Genomic DNA, 23,010 nt, shown 5'->3' on the forward strand with positions numbered 1-23,010 from the left:
CCAGACAAGCCTTAGTGTGTGTCTCACCCAGTAAGTTGGCCTGTCCAGGCGTGGTGATCCTGGTGGTGCTCTCACTGGGAGACGAGGGGTATTGGCTCCATATTTTTCTTTGCCTTTCAGCCCGCCTTCCATCCACCTAAATGAGTTTATCCTCTAAACACCACTGAAATATTATTTAGAATGTGTTAATGTAGCAGGTTGGGAAAGGGTTTTACCTCTGGATTGGTATGTTTACCTGGCTTTATAATTTGGCTTGACATCCATAACAACCAGGATTCCATGACTTGATTGACAAAGTGGTGCTTTGTAAGAGGGGGAAACCGTGACATCTGTTTGTTTATCTACCACACGTGTTTAAGAGACAGAAGGTGGGAAAGAGATCAAAAGGCATGTGTGCTGTTACTTCCCTTTGTGAGGCTGCAGAAGAGCGGCCTTTACAGGGGCTTTCCCAGAGAGCAAGGCGTGAGCAGCGGGGACAAGGGTGCATTTTGTTAGAAGGCTCTCCTGTCTGGGCAGGGTTCACCTGCTGATCTCCCTATTCCTTAAAACAGTTTTACTCACTTTTTTTTTCTGACTCAAAAGTTATGCAGGATTATTTTAAAATTTGGAAAATGCTTTATGCTCAAGGGACAAAATCAATTATGATCTCACCACTTGGGTATGTTCACCGTTAATACTTTGAAGTTTATCCTACTAGATTTCCACCCCACCCCCTGAGTGGGTTCCTTAAAACAGAAATAGCAACCATTATAAATACATACTGTTCTGACTTGTGTTCTTAACAGTCTATCATGTACATTTCCTCACATCTGTGGCTATTCTTCTACAACACAGTTTAATAAGAACATTTCTAACTTTTGGTTCTGATATAAAGAACACTGAAATGAGCATCCTTGTAGATAGATCGGTGTTCAGGCACAAGTATTATGATTTCCCCTTTCTTTTTACTTCTGTCCTCCACTCTTTCCCAATTGTACATAGTCTAGAAAAATAAGCAGATCCATGTGGGACGTGGTGAAGGTCCAAAGAGCATGAAGAGTTTTTTCTTCTTGTTCTGTTTCAAGCCTTAATGGTAGTGTACTACTGTTGTGTGAGTAACAGAGGACCTGGAAGCTGCCTCCAGGCACAGAAAGTATTAGTGGGGAAACACTGGGCATCAGCCAGAGAATGTGCACAGCCACTAAGGCTTTCTCAACCCTTGGTAGATGCCCAACAAATGTTTAGTGAAGGAACAAATAAATATAAAGAAAACCCAATGATTAACAAAAGCATTGAACGTACTAGTCAGAGGACTGTGGTAGACATGGAAATGTGCAGCTCCTGACCTTGAGAATTTCATACTCTAATAAAAGGCAAGAGTGCTCCTTCTGACAGTGGGGAGGAATGTTTCATTGCAGAACGGAGACTCCAAGTAGCAGAGCTGAGAGGAACTAGAAACCAGGATTTGAATAGGCAGGAAGCATGCTGGGCAGCAGAGGGGTGCGGGGCTCCAGGAGAGAAAGCCTGAAGGAATGAAGGCTTAATAAGCTCTTTATGAAGGAGTAGGCTTATTTCCTGTAGCCAGAAGGGGTTTGGAATTTCTGTCATGAGTTAGAGTCTCTCCCAGAAGTTTCCTTTGGTAGATCTGAATGTCTTTTGCTTGGGATGGCGCTAAGTGTCTGTTGAATCGGATGATGCTGATCTAATTGTTGCTCTGGACTGGAATGGTACAGTTTGGTTAGTAATCGGCGAGGCGAGGCACCATGCTGCACCCCGCCAGTCTGCACTCTAGGTCAGCTTGTTAGGGTCCAGGCTTCCGAGGCTTCCCCAGAGAACAAACTACACAGGCATAGAGATGTAAATTCAAGCAAAGTCTTTATTCAGCTAGCTAGCTGGGGTCCAAGTCAGCCCGATGCAGCGGGTCTCAACAAGGACCCCGAGCACTCAGAGCCAAGGGTTTATATAGCAATTTCAAAGCACTTAACTCATAGCAATTTTCTATAACTATACATTATTCTTGCAAGACATATATCCTGGGGTTAAGCAAGGGCAGGGTAAGACTACTCCTCAATGGTTAGGGAGGTTCTGCACGATAAGCTTGGTATGTAAGATTTACTGACCAAGGTTAGCTGACCAAGGGTCACAGCTGCCCACCACCCGGTGCTCATGATTAACTTGTTTTTCAAGGCCTTACCCAGGCCCAGGGTTTGTTTTTTTTTTGTTTTTTTTTCTTTCCTCTGAGTCACACTCTCAGAAAATGGTTTCTAGGTTTCTAAGATGGCTATGCTTATGCTAATTTACTAATCTTACTAATGCTTAGATTCTACATTTCCCCACTTTCCTTTGACCATTCCAATCATGGAATGTTTGTTTCTTCCTGCTGTGTGAGTGAATGATACTGTGGTCTCAGCATTAGCACCTGAACAGCACTCACTCTTTCCCTAACAAAGGCTATTAGCCGGTTTAAGATACAGGGACCTAAAGTGAGAAGCAGTATAAAAATAAGCAAGGGCCCTGCCAGGGTGGATATCAGGGTTGTAAACCATGGGGATTTAGTAAACTAGGATTCAAATAGCCCTTGGCTGGCCTCTCGCTCTCTCTTCCTTTGATCTGGTCTCTCTCTAAGTTTAGACATTGAATCTCTTACTATTCCGGAATGGTCTGCTGTTAAGGTTTAGCTAAGTTTTATTAGTTCTTTTTCCTGACTCTTAATGCTCTCTGCACTCCTTTACACAGCTGTGCACCTGGGGTGCAGGATCTCCCTTTTTCTCTTGAAGTATCGTCAGGTTTGTATCAAACTGCTAAGGAGACTTCAGACCAGGCTCCTGGAAACATGACATAATCAAGTTTCACTTGTCACCTTTCCCCCTACTGTTTTTTTTTTTATTTGTATGTATGATTGTTTTCATATCTTACAGGGAAATCTCTTAGAAATCCCACCCTGTAGAAAGCAGGGAGACCACCTTTCTGTGCTTGCCTGTAGGGGCATCAGGCTCCGGCAGCACCTGCTGCTTCCCTGCTCCTGGGAGCTGCTCTAGTGAAAACATTAGATAAGATAAATGCACTATTTACTTTTTTAGGGAATCGTTATTTTTTTTTTTGTACAAAGTTGTTCCTTTGCTTTCTGCCTCCAAACAGCCCACCAGTTGAATGCCAGATTATTCTGGAGATCTGAGGAAAGCTATTCATTTGCAATTTATTTTTTTATTGAGGTATAATTTACATATAATATCAGTTGCAGGTGTACATCATAGAGATTCAATGTTTTTATACATTAAGAAATGATCCCGTTTTGTCTAGTTACCACCTGTCACCATACAAAGTTACTACACTATTACTGACTGTATTCTCTGTGTGGCACATTATACCCCCTTGGCTTATTTATTCTATACCTGGAAGTTTGTACCTTTTTATCCCCTTCCCATATTTTGCCCATGCCATCAATCCCTCTCTCCTCTAGTGATCAATAGTTTTTGTTTCCTGTATGTGTCTGTTTCTGTTTTGTTTCTTCATTTTTTAGATTGCACATGTAATTTAATGCTATATGGTTATTTGTCTTCTCTGACTTATCTTGCTTAGCATCAAACCTAGATCCATGTCGCAGATAGCAAGATATCATTCTTTTTATGGCTAAGTAATATTCCATTGAATATATACACACACATTTCTTTATCCATTCATCTCTCAGTGGAGTTTTAGGTTGCTTCCATCTCTTGGCTATTATAAGTAATGCTGCAGTAAACATAGGGGAACATATATCTCTATTAATTGAGGTTTTAATTTCTTTGGATGAATCTCAGAAGTGGAATTTATGAATGGTCTATTTCTATTTTTAATATTTTGAGCAACCTCCACACTGTTTCCCATAATGGCTACACCAATTTACCTCCCCACCAGTAGTGTAGGAGGGTTTCCTTTTTTCCACATCCTCACCAACACTTGTTAATTTTTGTCTTTTTGACAATACCAGTCTGACAGGTATGTGGTGGTATCTCACTGTGGTTTTGATTTGCATCTCCCTGATTAGTGATGTTGAGCATCTTTTCATGTGCCTGTTATCTATCTATATGTCTTCTTTGGAAAAAAAATGTCTATTCAAGTCCTCTGCCCATTATTTAACCAGGTTTTTTTTATATTAAGTTGCATAAGTTCTATGGATATATATACATATCCCTTTATCTATAAATAAAACCCATATATATTACCCTGGATATTAACCCCTTATTGGATTTATGACTTGCAAATATCTTCTCCCATTCAGTGCCTTTTCATTTTGTTAATAGTTGCCTTCACTGTGCAAAAGCTTTTTAGTTTGATGTAATCCTGTTTGTTTTAGCTTTTGTTGCCCTTGCCTGAGGAAACTGGTCCAAAAAAATATTGCTAAGACTAATGTCAGAGACCTTACTGCCAATGTTTTCTTTTGGGAGTTTTATGATTTCAGGTTTTAAATTCAAATCTAATCAATTTTGAATTCACTTGTCTATATGGTATAAAATAGTGGTCCTGTTTTCCCAGTACCACTTATTGAAGAGACTGTCCTTTCTCCATTGTATGTTCTTGCCTCCTTTGTCATAAATTGACCATATATGCATGGGTTTATTTCTGGGCCCTCTGTTCTATTCTGTTGATTTATGATTCTGTTTTGATTACCATAGCTTTACAGTATAGTTTGAAATCAAATAGTGATACCTCTGTCTTCTTTTTCAAGATTGCTTTGGCTATTTGGGGTCTTTGTGATTCTATACAAATTTTAGGTTTGTTTGTTCAAGTTCTATGAACATGCCATTGGTATTTTGAAGGGGATTGCATTGAATCTGGATTTCTTAGAGTAGGTGGGTATTTTAACTATTTTTTCAGTCCATGAGCATAATATATCTTTCTATTTATTTGTGTCAGGTTCTTTTCAACATGTCTTATGGATTTCAGTGTACAGGTCTTTGACCTCCTTGGTTAGATTCATTTCTAGGTATTTTTCTATTTTTGATGCAATTGTAAGTGGGATTGTTTTCTTAGTTTCTCTTTCTGGTAGTTCATCATTAGTGTATCAAAATGCAACCAATTTCTGTATGTTAACTTTATGTCCTATGACTTTACTGAAGTAATTAATTCTGATAGTTTTTTGGTGGAGTCTTTAGGGTTTTCTATTTATAGACTCCTGTCTTCTTTCTTTCCTGTCTGGATGGCTTTTCTTTTCCTTTACTAAATGCTGTGGCTAAGACTTCCAATACCATCTTGAATAAAAGTGACAAGAGTGGGCATCCTTGTCTTCTTCCTGGTCTTAGAGGAAAAGTTTTCAGCATCTCACCGTTGAGCATGATGTTAGCTGTGGGTTTATTATATATAACATCTAGTCTATTGAGGTCCATTCCCTCTATACCCACTTTGTTGAGTTTTTATCCTATATGGATGCTGGGGTTTGTTTTTTCTGCATCTACTGAGATAATGATTTTTATCTTTCATTTTGTTAATGTAGTGCATCAGACTGACTGATGTACAGATTTTGAACATCTGTTAACCTTTAAAATAAAACTGTTATTTTACCAGCAAAAATTAGGTTTATTCAGGAATATCAGAGAATTGCAATTCAGGACAAGCAAGCTTTGGCAAAGCTATAGGTAAGGGTAGAGTTGGAAAGGCTGTTATAAACAAAAAGTACATTGGAGTAAACTAGGAGTTTGAAGTACAGTGGGTCTTCATTGGTAGGCTGTTGCCAGGGAAGGAGGAAAACCTTCCTTCCTCCTGCTGGGGTAGGAAAGTAGATTCTTCACCAGTATAGTCTTGCAAAAGTCCATCTCTTCCAGTTGGACCTGCAATTGACCAGGGAAGGTCAGATCTGAGAGCTCCCCCTGTTGGTCTCCCACTCCATAATAACGAGGTTTCCCTGTATTAATTTGTGGTGTAGGGAGAATGGTCACAGTCTGTGGGGGTCCTGGGGTGCACTGCATTGGGGCTGCTGTGGTGGGACAGTGGGAAGCTAGTGTGGACTAGGGGTCCAGGCTCACTGGGGTGGCCCTAGCAGGCTGCTAGAACACCTAGACCATGCTCCCTCCCCTGCTGTCAAGGTGAAGGGACCATGTAAAAAAAAATGGCACACACCAATGCCTCCAGCCCTGGAGAAAGTTTCAGTAGGTCCCTGCACATTTGGCAGATGCTCTGTGGGTTGTAAATGGTTTCCTGCACTTACAGTCTAGTGCCCCAAGCTGGAGGAGTTTGCAGTTCACTGCACCAGGAGTGGGGCGCCCATCATTACCGCCTCTCCTACCCTTCTCTTCACAGTCTCTCTTTCATTGGTTGTGCAGAAGCTGTCGATTGGCCCTCAGTTCTTCTTCAGGAGGAATTGCTCTGTATGTAGGTATAGATTTGGTGGGTCCATGGGAAGAGGTGAGTTGAGGGTCTTCCTAGGCCACCATCCTGGACTGCCTTTGTTCACTTGCTATTCATCAGGGCATTTGGGTTTACTCATTAAAAGCTTGTAAAGTTTGTATACAAGGGACACAGGAAAAAGCCATTTAGGAAATTGTGGAGAGTGAAAATATCTGTGGACGTGGATTTTGAAGAAGTGTAGTTCCAGCTCCCTTCCTTCCCTGCACAAGAATAGAAAGTAAGGTAAAGAGTTATAGGCATAAACCAGGTGTCATACATGAATCAGAAAACCTTGAGAATCCATTTCACAAACTACTTTCAAATGTTGCTGCTAAATTAATCCAATAATTTCTTCTTGGGGACCTACTGTTTATGAGTTCTGTATGTTTCCCCAAAACAAGCATGAATCTAAACCTATTTCCCTATCCTACCTACCTTTGAAAAATAATATCCCACTTTCTTTAAGATACCATTTTACTTTTCTTGATAAACAAAACAATTTTAAAACTGTATTAGAACCTATCATCATCTTGTAATTTTCTAAATGTAAAATAACATGTGTCAATCAGAAATTGCACTTGGCTACTAGAAACAGGAACAGAAAAGAATAATGGCCTAAATGAAAGGGAAGTGTTTATCTTTTCATCTAGAAGGTCGAGCTCTGCAGATAGGACAGTTCGATGGTGTTATCGGGATCCAGGCATTATCTTCTCCATGGTCTGTCATCTGTAGCACTGGGCTTCCATCCTCAGGCACACTCCACAGTCCATTGTGGCTACTGGAGCCCAGCCCTTGCAGCCATGCTCTAGTTAGGAAGCAGCAGGGAGAATATAGAACAACTCCACACCAGTTCTCTCTCTCCTTTATTAAATCACTTTTCAATAAGGCCCACAGATTCCTGCTTACATCTCTTTGACTTTTCTATAGCTGCAAGGAAAGCTGGAAAATTGAATCTTTCATCTGGACACACTGCCATTCAGAATAAATTTTTTTACTCAGAAAGGTAGGCAGCCACCCATCTCTGCTCTAAAATAAATAAAATATGATAAAAACTACCTTTATTGTGGGCCTATTTTGTTCTGGATAGTTTCCTAGGTTGGTTTATTATCTCACTTTTAGTTCTGTTAATGCCAGTGAAGTAAACATTATTCCCATTTTACCCATGAAAACACTGAGGTTGAGAAGGGCAAACATTGCCTAAGACCATTCAGCCAGTAACTGGGAACAGGAGTCAGTCTTACCTTGAGTCCAGATATTGGCCTCCTGTCATCTCTGTAGTAACTAAACGTTCACTTACAGGGAAGAAAAAACACTGAGAAAAATAATTTACATTATGTTAGAGTATAAGAACCAAGAATGCAAAGTTTCTCTGATCACACCGTGGAAAAATAAGAGGGTCTAGTTCCAAAATTCGTCTGGAAAGGAAAGATGCATCTCACATTGTGAGAATAGTTTTGTTTTAAGGAAGCAATTTTTCCTTAGAAATCAAAAGTATGGCTCTCGTTCATTTGTGTCGCCTCTGAATTCTGAAATGTCTGTCTGTATTGAAGTAATCTGAGAAGTTTTGAGACATGTTCAGCTTCAGGCTAGAAGAGCTTTACGTTTTCTGGCAATATCTGTTGGTCCCTCGGGCCGCATGAGGGAAGGAGCTGCGGTTTTGCAGGTCCCGCAGGCAGCCTCCCCAGCGCGCCATCAGCAAAGGGGATGTTAGTGCTCGTTCATAGGTTCACACTACTGACCAGGACTTCCACACTCCCAGCCTGAGCCAGTTACACCTTCCTTGTCGGTGTTACGTTGAGGTTTCTCTTCTATGAAAAAGAAAACCGAGTTTCGCTTTCCATTTATAGTACACAAAGCTCGACTTCCGGGCCAGCTTCCCCATGGCCAGCCCTCTGTTGCTGGTTTCAGGGTATAAGTTTATGCCCGATGTCCGTGTGACGTTGAGTGGTCTCCTCACATTTCACTGGATCCCTCATTCTCCTCTTATTGCCTACAAGAAGATAATACTTTTTTTAAAATAGCACTTGCAGAGAAATTTAAATCCCTTGTGGAGAAAGTACTAAACTACAAGATATTTTAAATAGAAAGCCTTTTCAACACGGCAGTTCAGGTTTTTTTAAGTAGGTCATTCTAGTATTTCCATGGTTTGAAGGCAAAATCCATCTAAGATTGAGAAAGTTTTTAATTTCAAGCATATTATTCAGACACTGCCTTATCTGAAGCTCTCAAAAACACTTTAATCCATAAACCCTCCAACGGAGTTAGAAGTATTGGACATTATTACCTTTTTAGCAAGGAAAAGACAACCCACATAACCCACATCCTCAAAAACACTTGCCCATGAGCTAAGACAAGAGGTAACTTTCTGCATCGTCCCCATTGAGAGTGAGTGGCAAGTCTCTCTAAAGTGCTCTGGCACTTTAGAGTTTCCTGATACAAAGAGTGCTTGAAAATTGTTCTCTCAGAACTCGCACACCACTTTGTTGTGCTCCCCAGTGCCTTTTCTGTGGAACTGCGTTGGCAGATGTTAGTGTTACAGTAAATTTATGGTCAGTTCCTGTTGCCCTACCAAGTTTGCTTCCTGTACCCACCCCCTATCCTGCAAGACACTGGGTCCTCAGCAATTAATGAACAATGATTCAGGAATTCTTGGACTCATAGTGTGCCTGGTAGGTGAAAGGTCATGCCCTTTTGCACACCTGCAGTTTGAGCCCAGACATTTGCTCACCTTTATATGACATCAGTACTGTTTCCTCAGCACTTGTGTGTGCCCTACACACACTCCTCCAGTTGTTTTCCTCAGGCGCCAGCCTCCCTTCACACAGGAGCATTTTGCGTCTCCTTCCAGGGTACTGTAGGAAGCCCCTCTCCTTTGAAAGCTTGCTCAGACTCTCCCTATGGCGTTCAGATTCACTACATCCTACTTCATTGCCATTATCTTTCACCCTGAAGGCTTCTCTGCTTACAAGACCCGGAATGGTGGCTTTGTTCCCATATCACTTGGCCTTTTCTGTGACTGCTTTCATATCTTCTTCTCTATTAAATACCTTCCTTAGCATCAATGTTTGGGGGCAGGGAGATGCAAGAAAAAGAAATTGTCCTATTTGTTAACTGTACTGCCTGCCTAACTCATCTGCCAGAAGCCTTGTCCTGGAGAGGACGCCCACCCTTAGCACACTCTCTCCCACGTCTCTGCGCCCCTCATTCCCCTGACACCCCAGGATTCCTGTCATCGCATGCTCACACAGTGTCCTGGATTCTCCATCTGGAAACTTCCATTGTTTCCGTGTCCTCTCCTCAGCTAACAGTCCTAGAGAGAATACATGATATATGGCTTAATATGCATTGTTCCCAGCAATAATTTCTTTTTAAAATAAGGCACTTGGAGATGCAGTCCCTTGTTAATCCATTAAAATTCAGAGAAAATTTTTAATGAAATTGTCCTGGCCAACATACCATCTAGAAAACTGAGAGGAACTCCAGAATCTGTCCAAGATGGAAGCGGTTATAGGCTGGAGGGGGGCAATGTCCCCTTCCCCTGGGGGAAGGGTGGGGGTCTATGGGCAGATTACTTCACTAGAGCTGTTCATATAATTCCAGATTAGACTTTAAAGGTTGATTCCTGGGAGAGGCTGTGTGATTTGGTTAGATAGTAAGTCTTGGTTTGCTGATGGGGGTCTTAGCACAAGTCACTCCATTTAGGGCCGTCTGACTCCAAGTAGTGTGTGAGGGGATTATGACCTGCACCCTGAGGAGATGATAAATGTGGGGGTCTGCCAGCAGGTAGGTACAGGGGAGACTGAGGGAGTGCATGAGAGCTGGAATAACCACTGAAGGGCTCCAAGGAGCACGCCACAGTGATAGAGAAAGACCCTCAGAGAGGGAGGGAGGACCAGCTAGAGTAGGCGGATGGGTGGGGATGTGTGTTCAGTGATGTCCCAGGAGGCTGCCTGTGACCTAGTGTTTAGGAGGAACGGAAAGCAGCATCCACCGCCCAGGATCTGAAGGAGTGAGCAGCAGGTGGCCGACTCGGTGGTTACAGAGAAGTCTTCCGAAGAGTGTGTTTCAGAAGGTGGAAGCTTTTGTGGCTCACAGGGCTTAAGGGGTTTAGTGGAAAATCTAAGACAGAGGCAGCAACCAGACAAAGGAAGGAGTTCATGGAGGAAGATTCTGGAAGAGGAAGGTTAGGATAGAGTCCAGCAAACTCTGGTGAGGACAGCGCTCACTAGGACTGCAGGAAGATGCCTCAGGCTGGAAACAGGGACAGGACACCTTGAAAACATAAAAAGGCTTCAGGTATCAGCATTGGGGGTGCCAGTAAAGACTCAGTAAGAGGCAGAGGCACAAACTGCAGGGTATCATCTAAGGGCAGCGTCTGCAGAATGCATGCGGGGGGACTTTTCTGGGATGGAATGGCAACAGAAAAAGCCTTCAAGACAAGGAACATTTCTGTACCCATTTTTTAATGATTTGTATTTATCTAGAATGTGAATGAGATCTTGAATTATAAGTGTTTAATAGGTTAAAAGAAGTAAGCAGTAATTCTTGAGGAAACTGCATAGAAAAAAAATTTCTAGAAAAGCAGTTATAAATATTTTGATTAAGTTGATGGATGCTGTCACTGAAAATAGTAAAATAAGGTTTCTAAAAATCATGTTTTCAAGTAAGATTTAAAATAGAACCTGCAATGCTAGCTTCTGGTATAAAATTCTAGCTTTTTAGGGCAAACATTATAAAAATTTAGTAGAACCTTTTTAGCCTCTATATTCTTCATTTTATTGGTATTGATATTTGTATGAATTCCAAATGAGGACGAATCTAAAGAATGTTTTTCCTCCATTCTTGTATGTTAGTTTACTTTGAATATATTGGCTAGCCTGTATCTATTAGTATTTTCAATTAATAGACTTTTCTTTAATAGATTCAGGTTTACAGAGAAATTGAGTGAAATATACAGTGAGTTCCCATATTCCCCCTTCCACTCCCTGGGTTCTCCTGTTTCTAACATCTTGCTTTGGGTACACTTGTTATAACTGATTAGTTAACAATGTATCGATATTGACTCAAGTCCACAGTTTCGAGTTCACTCTTTGTACTGTACATTCTGTAAGTTTTGGCAAATGTGCGACAAGGGTCCATCATTATAGTATCCTACAGAATCGTGTCAGTGCCTCTGTGCTCCACTTCTCCTTGCCTCCTCCCTCCCAGGCCCCTGGCAACCACTGATCTGGTAGTCTCCATAGCTGTGCCTTTTCTAGAATGTCTCATAGTTGGAATCATACAGTATGTACCTTTTCAGATTGGCTTCTTCCACTTAGTAACATTCATTTAAGGTTCCTTGATGTCTTAACAGCTCACTTCTTCTTATTGCCAAAGAATATTCCATTGTCTGATGTACCAGTTTGTTTATCCATTTGCCGACTGGGAGACACCTTGGTTGCTTATAGCTACTGATTTGTGATCTCATTTTTCTTATAATGACTCAAGAGATAAAGAATTGTTTAAGAGGCTTTCAATTAACAATGCACTGAGGAGGGAGCCCACGATGGCACCCTGGGAATTTCCTGAACGTACCTCCTCCATAGACACACCAAGTCTACAGCTACATATGGATCATTTCCCCCTGGAAAAGATAAGAAAACTAGAACTGCTCTCTGCAACAAAAGGCAAAAGGACCACATTGAGACAGATAGGAGAGACAGAGACACAGTCTTGCAAAAAACCCAGCCCCAGGGCAGCAAAACAACAGGGAGAGATCTCACCAGACAGTGGTTTCTCCCAGAGAGTTGGTGCCCCATGTCAGGCACCTCACCCGTGGACATGCACTGTAGAGATGAGCCCCCAGAACATCTTGCTTAGAAAACCAATGGGGCTGATGTCCAGGGTCCCCAAGTGCTATAGGAAACTGAGATTACCCTCTTGGAAGGCTCAGAGGCAGTCTTGCTTGCCCCAAGACCTATCAAAAAAATAGCAGTTTGAAAAGTGCCTAGACTGTGTGTGAGGTAGATTCAGTTACTAACTGGGAGCATCTGCTGGAGGGACAGGGAACAGTTGAGACACTCCCTGGGGATGGAGGTGCTGGGGGCACCATTGTTGCACTCTCCACATAGCCTGCTAGCAAAGGGGGAAGCTGGGACACAGCACTCTCCCCCCACCTTACTGTGACCTGCAGGGACAAGTGGTTGAGGCACTTGCTGAGGCTCAAGAGCATGGGGGTGACAGTACCTCCCTGCTCTCTGGCAGGGGTGAGGGAGCATGACTGTGGCAGCATTGTCCCACCCAGCCTAAAGCCAGCACATATGCACAGGCAAGGTACTCTCCCAGTGCATTCCTGATGCTAGTACCAGTCAAGACATTTCCCCACTGCCTTTCTGAAGCCAGCAGGTGTGCCCTGCAACCTACACTGTCCTCCCTTAAGCCAGCAGGACACCCCTTAATTGCTTACACCCTGGTGGCCGAGAGGGATGGCATTCCAGAGCAACCCAGAACTGTAAGAACTGGAAAGACCGCTTTGGGCAGGCCCCTACCCTCAGGCACTCCAGAGACAGCAGACTGAAACACAACTGTCTTCCTGTGAAAAGGTCTATTTACTTAGCCTGGAGCCCTGACTTTTGCAACTGTCACCCAGAGAACACCTCCATGTCTCCTGGTCTGGAGGCAAGCAGGGATTATGGGTGTGGATACACAGAACTGTCTATATTTGCACACTTAAAACTGCTTCCTGAGGGTCTGGTCTTCAGTCAGCCTGAAACATGCTGGTAAAATGAGATTCTTTAACCCTTGGATGACTGACATGTCTGGGCACACCGTCAACAATAGGGACCCATCAAGAATAAGTCATGCAGTTTCGCCAATCACAAAGCTTCAAGATACAACTGAGAGCTGGGTGAGGTTGAACAAGGCGGCTCATCACCTACAGAAGGTCACTGTTTCACCTCATGCACAGAGTGTCAAGCAAAATGAGGAAACACAGAAATATGTTCCAGATGAAAGAAAAAGACTTTACCAAGTAGATTACTATCTCCATATCACTAAAGAATCGATACCCACAAAGAGATAGTAAATATAAGAAAGTACCAAACAGAAGTCAGACCTGAAGAACATGATAACTGAAATGAAAAATACACAACAGAGGTTCAGCAGCTGACAGACTGGATGAAGCTGAAAAGCAGATCAATGAACTGGAAGATGAAACAATGAACTCACCCAGACAGCAGCAAAGAGAAAAAATAATTTTGGAAAATTGAAAATAACCTAACAAAACTTCGGGAGAATATCAAGGGGAAGTAATATTCATGTTACTGAAGTCCCAAAAGGAAAGTCCCAAAAGGAAAGCAAAGAGATAGGCAGAAAACTTAACTTGAAGAAACAATAGCTAAAAAATTCCATTACCTAGAGAAGGGAAACACATCCAGGGTCCAGGAAGCCCGGAGAGTTCCAAATAAGATGAGTGCAAAGAGAACCACATTAAGACACTTTGTAGTTAAAATGTCAAAAGTTAAAGAGAATCTTAAAAACAACAAGAGAAAAACAAATTGTTACATACAAGGGATACCCTATAAGGCTATAAGCATGATTTTTCAGCAGAAATTTTGCAAACCAGAAGGGAGGGGCATGGCATATTCCAAGTGCTGAGGGAAAAATCTGCCAGCCCAAGAACACTACCTGATGAGGTTATAATTCAGAATCAAAGGAGAAACCGTCAGACAGACAAAACTAAAGGAGTTCATCAACACCCAATCAACCTACAAGAAAGGTTAAAGGGACTTCTTTAAACAGAAAGGAAAAGGCCATAACTCAAAATAAGAAAATTATGTAAGAAAAAACCTCATTGCTAAAGATAAACATATATAGTAAAGGTAGTGGATCAAACAGCTACACAGCTAGCAAGAAGGTTAAAAGACAAATGTGGTAAAACTATCTAGACCTATAATAATCAGTCCAGGGATATAAAAACAATAGTATGTAAAATATGGCATCAAAACCATAAAATGTTGGGGAAGGGGGAGTAAAAATGCAGTACTTTAAGAATGCACCTGAACTTAAGTTGACCACAACTTAAAACAGACTGCTATATATGTAAGGTGCTCTATGTGCCCTTAATGGTAATCACAAATCAAATCTGTGTAATTGATAGTAAAGAGAAAAGAATACCAACATAACACTAAGTTATCAAATTGCAAGGGAAGACAAGAACTACAAAACCCAGAAACAATCAATAAATGACAAGTATATACCTATCAATAATTACTTTAAATGTAAATGGACTAAATGCAATAAGCAAGATATATGGGGAATGAAAAATTTATTTAAAAAATTTATATATTGCCTACAAGACTTCAGATCTAAAAACACATAGACTGAAAATGAAAGGATAGAAAAAGGTATTCCATGCAAAGGAAACAAAAAGAAACTTGAGGTAGCAATATTTTATCAGACAAATAGATTTTAAAACAAAGACTATAATAAGAGACAAAAAAGAACATCACATAATAAAAGGATTAATCCAACAAGAGGATAGGTATACACTTGTAAATATCTCTGTGTCCAACATAGGGACACCTAAATACATAAAGCGAATTATAACAGACATAAAGGGAGAAACAGGCAGTAATACAATAATAGTATGGGACTTTAACACCCTACTTACATCAACGAATAGATCATCCAGACAGCAAAATCAATAAGGAGACACTGGCTTTAAACAATACATTCAACCAGATGATCTTAACAAATAGATATAGAACATTCCGTCCCAAACAGCAGAATACACATTCTTTTCAAGTACATGTGGAGCACTCTCCAGGACAGATCATGTTAGGCCAGAAACAAGACTCAGTAAATTTAAGACGATTTCATCATATCTAGCATCTTTCTGACAGCAACAGTATGAAACTAGAAATCTATTACAAGAAGAATAATGGAAAAACTAAAAACATGTAGAGATTAAGCAACATGTTATTGAACAACTATGAGTCATAGTTACAGCTTTGGGAAATCTCACATAACAGTTTAACTTCACACATAAGGGCATTAGAAAAAGAACAAACAAATCCCAGAGTTAGTAGAAGGAAGGAAGTAATATGAGAGCAGAAATAACTGAAACAGACACTAAAAGAAAATAGAAAAGAACAATGAACATAAAAGCTGGTTCACTGAAAAGATAAAATTGATAAGCCTTTACCTATACTCACCAAGGAAAAAAGAGGTTCAACTAGATAAGAAGTGAAAGAAGTTACAGTTGCTACCACAGAAATACAAAGGATCATAAGAGACTTCTATGGACAATCATATGCTGATAAAATGGACAACCTGGGAGAAATGGATAAATTCCTTGAAGTTTACAAAGTAGAAAATCTGAATAGACTGATTATTAGTAAGGAGAATGAATCAGTACTGAAAAACCTCCCAGCAAACAAAAATGCAGGACCAAACAGCTTCACTGGTGAATTTTACCAAACATTCAAAGATTTAATACCTGACCTTTTCAAAATCTTCCCGCCAAAACTGAAGAGGATGGAAAGCTTCCAAACTAATTTTTATGAGGGCATCATTACCCTGATATCAAAACCAGACAAGGAAATCACAAGCACACAAGCATAAGTGCAAAACTCCTGAATAACAGCAAATCAAATTCAATAAAACAGTAAAAGGATCATACACCACAATCAAGTAGGATTTGTTCCAGGGATGCAAGGATGATTCATATCTGTAAAGTCAATGTGATACACCATGTTAATAGAATGACAGATAAAAATCATGTAACCATTTCAATAGATTCAGAAGTTATTTGACAAAATCCCACATCCATTTAAGATAAAAATTCTCAAAGTGGGTTAAAAGGAATGCACTCCAACATAACAAAGGCCACATATAACAAGCCCACAGCTAATGTCATACATACTCAACAACTCAACCTTTTCCTCTAGGATCAGGTGAAGCCAAGGATGCCCATTATTTGCACTTTTACTCAAAATAGTATTGGAAGTCCTGTTCTAGTTAGGCAAGAAAATGAAAATAAGGCATACAAATTGGAAAAGAAGTAGAACTGTTAGTGTTTACTGATAGCATAATAGATTTATCCGAAGAAAACGAAGACACTAATTTGAAAAGATATATGCATCCCTGGGTTCACTACAGCATTATTTATAACAGCCAAGACATTGAAGCAACTTTAGTGTCCATCAATGGGCGAATGGATAAAGAAGGTGTGTATATTTACAGTGACATACAACCCCGCCATAAAAAAGAATGAAATCTTGCCATTTGCTACAACGTCGATGGATCTTGAGGGTATTATGCTAAGGGAAATAAGTCAGATAAAGACAGCTACTGCTCTATTTCCCTTATAATATGGTATATAAAAACAAAACAAAATAAAATCCAGAGTCATCGATACAGAGAATAAATCGGTAGTTGCCAGAAGGGGATGTGGGGAGGTAAAATGGATGAAGGGGATTAAGAGGTATATAGTCTTCTGGTTATTAAATAAAAAAGACACAGGGATATAACATACAGAATAGGGAATATACTCAATAATATTGTACTAACTTTGGTGATAGATGATAACTAGACTTAATATGGAGACCATTTTTGCAATGTATACAAATGTCAAATCACTGTGTTGTACACCTGAAGCTAATATAATATTATATGTCAATTATACCTCAGTGAATTTTTTAACACCAATTATTTTAAGTACAGGAAGGGATAGTAGAAATTATTGGGTCAGATCCCCATATTTTTCAGCTAAGGGAACTGCTCCAAAGATTAGCTCAACTGCTTACAGTCCAGTGCCCCTCTCTAGATCATACTGTCCTCCAGAAATTATTTAAGATATCTAAACACGAAATCATCCAACTCCCAGCTTAGTTAACTGGAGAATTACCCATTGCGTGCCCTAAACCTTAGATCCAAGCGAGAGGGCTTCTGCGCAGCTCCTCGCCTCAGACACCTCCCTGTGGCCTTCCAGCCACTCTTCTCCCCCCAGAGCAGAGTCATGCCCCCGTCAGACCCCACCCCATTCCTAAGACAAGCCGGGGACTCCAGAACTCCATGCCCAGTAGCTCCAAGCTTGTCAGACACCTTCCTCAGTTCTGTTGTGGGAAGGTGGGGGCACGCAGAGAGTTTTCCCCATGTGGCCACTTAAACTGGTACAAGATCTGGAGAATTCTACATTTCTAAATTCAACATTAGCCTTCTTGGTTGTTATGAAGATATATTTCTGAAGGCATTTTATTTATGTGTGTGTGTGTGTGTGTGTGTGCACGCATGTGTGTGTATGGGGGGGCATATAGGAATATAGAATATATTTCATAGTTGGTGAGCTTGATTAGACATATGGTGTGGAACACCCATTTGTATCTTAATCCAGACCTTGCAAATCCTGGGGCTGCCCTTGTTCTGACAATTTAGTGCTGTCCTTCCCTGTGTGATAAAATGACCATATATATAATCAAGGTTAACAGATAATGAGTTCTTCCTATATGCCAGGCACAGAGCTAAGTACTTTATGTGGAGTATTTTATTTAATTTTAGATATGGACCAGCTTTCCTTTGTGCCCAGCTCTTTCTACTGGCTATGAAAGACCTCATATCCCAAAGGAGAGTTGAATTCAACTCTCCTAGTTCTGTATTGTTATTATAGTCTTGGATGTTACAGCATTATTACATACGCTTAACACAGGATACTCTGAAAGAGGTATTGGAATACTTAGATATTTCATAACAAATATTTTGAGTCTAATTTCTTCAGACATTGCAATTCTTATGTACAAAATATTATATTCCTTTACTAACTTTCAAAGAGAAAAAAAAACTAGAAAAATATGACTATAATTATTCTTTTTTTCCTTTTCCCAGTTTATTTTTTCTGGAGATGGAGTCTGTATCACTATTTGCATAGTATTTGCAAAGTTCTCCATGTGTTTTCAAAATTAATTGTTATTGGTTTGGTCAAATCATTAGCTAATTTCTTTAATGTTATAAAGTTCTCATTTATCCAATAACCTATGCACACTTGGCAGCTGCTCTCTTGTTCAATATTTGACCAGCTATAGTGAATAGTCATCATTTCTAAATTATTTGCCATATTTATTTCCTCATTAAAAAGGAATGTAATGGTTCTAAGAAGGCACTAGAAGCTAGATATTAAAATAACTTACGAGTCTACCTTTGCAATTCCCCCTTTATAGATTCTAGAATATTCATTCACAAAATGTGCTAAGATTGATATATTTCAAATATTAATTTACTTTGACAGCCCTGAGGCTTTTAATTTCTCCAAGTGACGTTTGTGTATGCAAGCACAGCCCTGAGGTCACAAAACTGATTTTATTAAACCAATCACTTTAATCTTATATTTAATCATCTTTCTTTCATATTATGAATGTAAATTATTTTAATATTCCCCTTTTTAGATCTTTTTGTTACTTTGGTTTTTTCAAAGAATATTCCTTTTGCATTATTTTGATTAAATACTTAAAAATGTGATTAAATACTTAAATACTTAAAAATTGCTTTTAATCAGATGATTACTACCCTGGTTGTGCTTTCATTATGATGTTTAAGTCAGCCAGCTTCAGCATAGGTGAGCTAAACAAGACAGCATTCGACTTTACGTCAGACACTCAATACAAATAGCAATAGCCACTGGACTTGGTCAGTGGATTGGACTTTTCCAGACCTCCTTGAAATTGATATCTTGACTAGAGGGCCAGCTATTCCTTGTATTCTTGGGAATTTGCCCTTTTTAGCCTAAACCTGAATGAGAATAACAAGCACCCCTGGCACATACTGAGGATCTATCTACATACCACACATATTTAGTAATTCTCAACTAAACCTTGCACTGGGGAGGGCAGTACACTGAAGTGAAATTAGAAACCTCTCCTGAGGGAGCCCACACTCTGAAGGGGCACCTCCACTCGGACGCAAGGTAAGACTCAGTATGCCGAGGGGGTACACTGCAAGGACGGGGGTCACAACTAGAGGTTCAAAGGCAGCATTTTTTTACATGTAGACCAGAAGATTTAACGGGTTTGGCCTTAAATACTGCTGAAATTAGTGCATGATATCTGTTATCTGTTCTCTAGCATTTGGATTAGCAAACTACTTACTAGTTTTTATTCTTACAATGCTTAACACCTCCCCTCTCTTTACCAGTAGAAGTCACCTTTTATATATAAAATATATTTTATATATTTTATAAAATAGCTAAATTTTACACAGGTATTTCATGAAGGAAATGAATACAGAAGAATTTAGATTTTAGAGTGCCTCTAAGGTGGTCACCTGTTTTTCTAAGAACATAAGAGAACTAGGCATTTTCATCAACCAAGTAATGAAAGATATTTGTGCAAAACTGAACTGGAAAATTTGGTATTGTACACAAACAGGATTCTTTACTAAATCACTTAGGCTATTTTGGATTTTTGAAGGCACTCAGTATCTGTATTTAAATGATTTTGTAGGAATATAATAAATACCATTTTTAAAAGTGCCCAAAAGAAGGAGCCACCGAGCTCTGAATACCCATCTATCTACAGAATATCAGAATTGATTATAGCCTCCGGTTGTCAGAAAATCGCAGTGAAGCAATATAAAACATGACTCTCTTGTTTTATGGTCTGGCATACAGAACAGCATGCATTCCATTAGGCATTTCTATAAACTGTAAGTCGATAAATAAATTGTATTAAGTGTGTTCTTGTTAGCCAGAGGTTCTTCAGCATTATTCAGTGAGTCACTGCTTCCTGATGTTAAACCTCAATGAAAATTTCACTGACAGAATGGAAACGGCCTCTGCAGTTTACTGTTTCATTAGTAAAGTCAGTGGAGGATGGAAGCACTCCGTGAATGGTATGAACATGCAGCCTTCTAGGAGCATGCACTTACAGAGGTCTGTCTGAGCGCAGAGGTTGCAAGAACTTTCATGTTTTGTCTTGCAAGGAACCAGCTAAGTGCTGCAGCCTTTCTATTATAAAAGTCACTTTTCCAAGGAGCTACTTGACACAGTGCTGTTTTTGCCACCTGAGCAGACAAAAGTGAAAATGCTACTGGACTCTAGGGCAAGAGCCCGGGAGGTTCTGTAGCTCTAGTCCTTTGTTTCTCTCCTTCCCTAGCAGATAGTGCTTCTAAGGCCATTCAAACAGTTAAGCTCCTGCCACTCATTGTCTACCCAAAACAATGCTCTGCCACCTTCTGTTCTCACCTGGTAAACCCTTCAACCCTGGGCCTGTGGTGGGATTGATTTAAATGCTAAAGCAGTCAGGGCCCTTGGCACGCAGATTTTTGCCCCCACCCACAGCCATGTGCTCTTGGGGGAAAGCCCCTTGACCTCTGTTGTGTGACCTTCTCTGGGGTGTCAGGGTGGGCCATAATGACAGCAACAGTCATACCTCCTTTGAGGAAGGTTCAATGGGAGGCCTCCTCTCTATTTCATTTTACTTCAAATACGCATTGTTTGTGAATCAAGATTTTCTTTAAGAATTTTGCAGACCCTCTTACGATAAGTTTTTTGTCACCATTCATCAAGAAGCACTGCATGGGTCTCGTGCTCAATAGTCAGTTTGTTAATTTCATCCTCCCCCCCCACCCACTCCAAGGGAAAAAATTGAAATATGTGGTGAAAAGAGGAATTTCACTGATACTTGTAGATTCTCAGAGGTTGGGGCCAGTGTGGTTCACCTGATCACACAGCACAGCTGGTCAGAGACAGCACAGATGAGAACTGCCTCGGTGCAAGTGCTGTGCCAGGCATGGTTGACACCCCCCCAACACATCCCCACGTCAACCCCCACTATCCCCAAAACCATTTGTGTCAGTTAATTTATTACCTGCATAAGGAAGAAGGCTGCTGTGCTGGGATGAGGGCCCCAAGTCCCCCACCGCTGGCCTGCTTCGCACTTTCTCTGAGCTTGTGATCTGAACAGAAAAAGGACAGCCCTGGGGGACATCTAACTCCCATTTTCCTCTTTGTTTCAAGAGCCACAGCACCATGCAGTTCCTTTCTTTGAGAAACATCTGCTGGGAGGAAGGGGGCAGCTTGTTTGTTAACATGGTAACAAACTAATTCCCTAAATACTATAATATATGGTGGGTTCCAGCACCATTTCTTGAAGAGATTGTTTTTGTTCCATTGCATCACCTTTGTCCCTCTGTCAAAGAAAAACTGACTATGTTTGTGTGGGTCTCTTTCTGAGCTCTGTTTGTCCCACTGATCGATATGTCCTTTGACCAACACCAGCCTATCTTGATTGCTGTAGCTTTTAGTAAGTCTTGAAGTCAGTTGTGTCAGTCTCCAAATTTGTTCTTCTCCTTTTGTTGGCTATTCTGCATCTTTTGCCTCTCCATGTAAGCTTTGGAATTAGTTTGTCGATATTCATCAAGTAACTCACTGGAATCTTGATTGAGATTGCACTAATCTATAGGTCAAGTTGGGAAGAACTGACATCTTGACAATACTGTCTTCTTATTTATGCTCATGGAATCTCTCTCCATTTTTTTAGTTTATCAATCTGTTGGGTGTTTGGGTATTTTTTTTTATTGACTTTTAAGTTGTTTCCTATAATAACAGCAGCTACCAGTTATCAAGTGCATGCTGAGTGCCAACCCTGAGCTAGCTTGCTACTTATATCATCTTACTTAATGCTCATGACAACCCTATGCAGTGGAAGATTATGCCCTCCATTTTGCAAATGAAGAATGTGAGGCTCAGGAGAGGTTAAGTCACTTCTCCCAGGTCACAAATAGAAGACATCTGAACTTGGGTCTCAGGAAGGGCAAAGCTGTTGACTGAACAATTACCCTGGGTTTGGGTGTTCCTGACACAATCCAGAGTTCTTCCAGCGAGCAGACTTTTCTTTCTGAGAGTGATCCTGCAGAGTTCCAGGTCAGTGGCAGGGTGCCCTCAGCTCTGAGCATTGCTTCCCCAGCCGTTTGTGAAGGTCTGACTCTAGGGCTGTGTCCATCCGTCGACATGTTTGTGCATCCTCAAAACCACACTCCAGGACTACGTGGTCTCTATGCATATATTTTAGGCTGATAACATCTTAGAGCCATCTCACTGTGCCCAGAGTGGACCCCACAGGTCCCTGGAGAAACGGGTTCCTGACACTTCCAAACAGCTATCAGAACCTCCTAGGAGAGGGCAGAGAGCCCCAGAAAGGATGCCCCTAGAGGGATAGCACGACTCCCCATTCTGCCCACCCAAGCTGGACTAACAGGCATGGAAGCTCCAAACCCCTTCGGAAGCCCGCACTGCAGCTGGTGTTCACCCAAACCAAAGGCTTAAACTGAAGCAACGTGACATCATAAATAACCAAGGACACCAAGGGCCTTTTTTCAGTGCCCCTGGCTTAACATAAAGATGAGAACCAAAGCAGATTGTTTTGAATGATTTAGGAGGGAGCCATACAACCTTTTAGTTAAGAGCAAGCGTGGCATTCATCGCCCTGTGAGCCTGAGTTAATCATCACTGTGGTGGCGTGGTCCCCCTGGGATGCTGTGGTAGTAAACACTGACCGTACCCCCCGATTCCTTGGGCTCTTGCACCAATTGTCCCCTGACTGTCAGCAGTAGGCTTAGTCTGACTCAGACATGAAGTGATAGGACTGCTGGGCTGGGGATGTCTAGAAGGTAGGGTTGGCATTTCTCACCCTCACTTTC

General features: G+C 40.8%; 1 protein-coding gene and 1 long non-coding RNA gene across 6 annotated transcripts in view; one reads left to right on the forward strand and one right to left on the reverse strand.

Moving 5' to 3' along the window:
• PRKCQ (protein kinase C theta) overlaps positions 1-23,010 on the forward strand; it is a 153,583-nt gene that overhangs the window by 103,946 nt on the left and 26,627 nt on the right. The window lies entirely within an intron of this gene.
• Positions 11-16,857, reverse strand: LOC140847866 (uncharacterized). Of its 4 annotated transcripts, none has more exons than XR_012128128.1 (4): positions 14,993-16,857; positions 11,634-11,965; positions 9,587-9,652; positions 11-8,332 (listed from the first exon to the last, which is right to left on the reverse strand). It is a non-coding gene; the product is annotated as an uncharacterized lncRNA (long non-coding RNA). The 4 variants fall into 4 exon arrangements; XR_012128127.1 differs by having other exon boundaries at positions 11-6,563; positions 7,584-8,332; positions 11,634-16,834; XR_012128129.1 differs by lacking the exon at positions 11,634-11,965.

Source organism: Manis javanica, chromosome 2 (assembly GCF_040802235.1).
Source record: "Manis javanica isolate MJ-LG chromosome 2, MJ_LKY, whole genome shotgun sequence".
Classification (NCBI taxonomy): Eukaryota; Metazoa; Chordata; class Mammalia; order Pholidota; family Manidae; genus Manis; species Manis javanica.